We start from the raw sequence: 656 nt of genomic DNA, 5'->3' as shown, positions 1-656 counted from the left end.
AAGGGCCTAAGGCGATGAAGGAGGAAGTTCAAATTGCTCTGAAGGAATTGGCAAAAAACGAGGCTCCAGGAGTTGATGGCATAGCAATCGACATACTTCAACAAACACACACTGCCCTGGATGTACACACTAAGTTGTGCCAAGAAATCTGGAGGACAGCCAGCTGGCCGACTGACTGGAAAAGATCGATATTTGTTCCCATCCCAAAAAAAGGTGACCCAACAGAATACCGGAATTATCAAACAATATCATTAATATCACATGCAAGCAAGATTCTGCTGAAAATTATCCAAAAATGTTTGGAGCAATATATCGACAGAGAACTGCCAGATGCACAGGCTGGATTTAGAAGAGGTCATGATACTAGGGATATTATAGCTAATATTAGATGGATCTTGACAAAAAGCAGAGAATACCAGAAGAATGTCTATCTGTGCTTCATTGACTATGCAAAGTCTTTTGACTGTGTGGATCACAATAAGCTATGGCTGACACTGAGAAGAATGGGAAGCCCAGAACATTTGATTGTGCTAATACGAAACCTATACTTGGACCAAGACACTACATGGTTCAAAATCAAGAAGGGATCTATCAGGGATGTATTTTGTCTCCATACCTTTTCAATCTGTATGCAGAACAGATCATCCAAGACGCTG

This window comes from Elephantulus edwardii, unplaced genomic scaffold (genome assembly GCF_000299155.1).
Source record: "Elephantulus edwardii isolate Elephantulus edwardi_28Jun2011 unplaced genomic scaffold, EleEdw1.0 scaffold00168, whole genome shotgun sequence".
Classification (NCBI taxonomy): Eukaryota; Metazoa; Chordata; class Mammalia; order Macroscelidea; family Macroscelididae; genus Elephantulus; species Elephantulus edwardii.
This window is presented reverse-complemented; position numbering follows the sequence as displayed.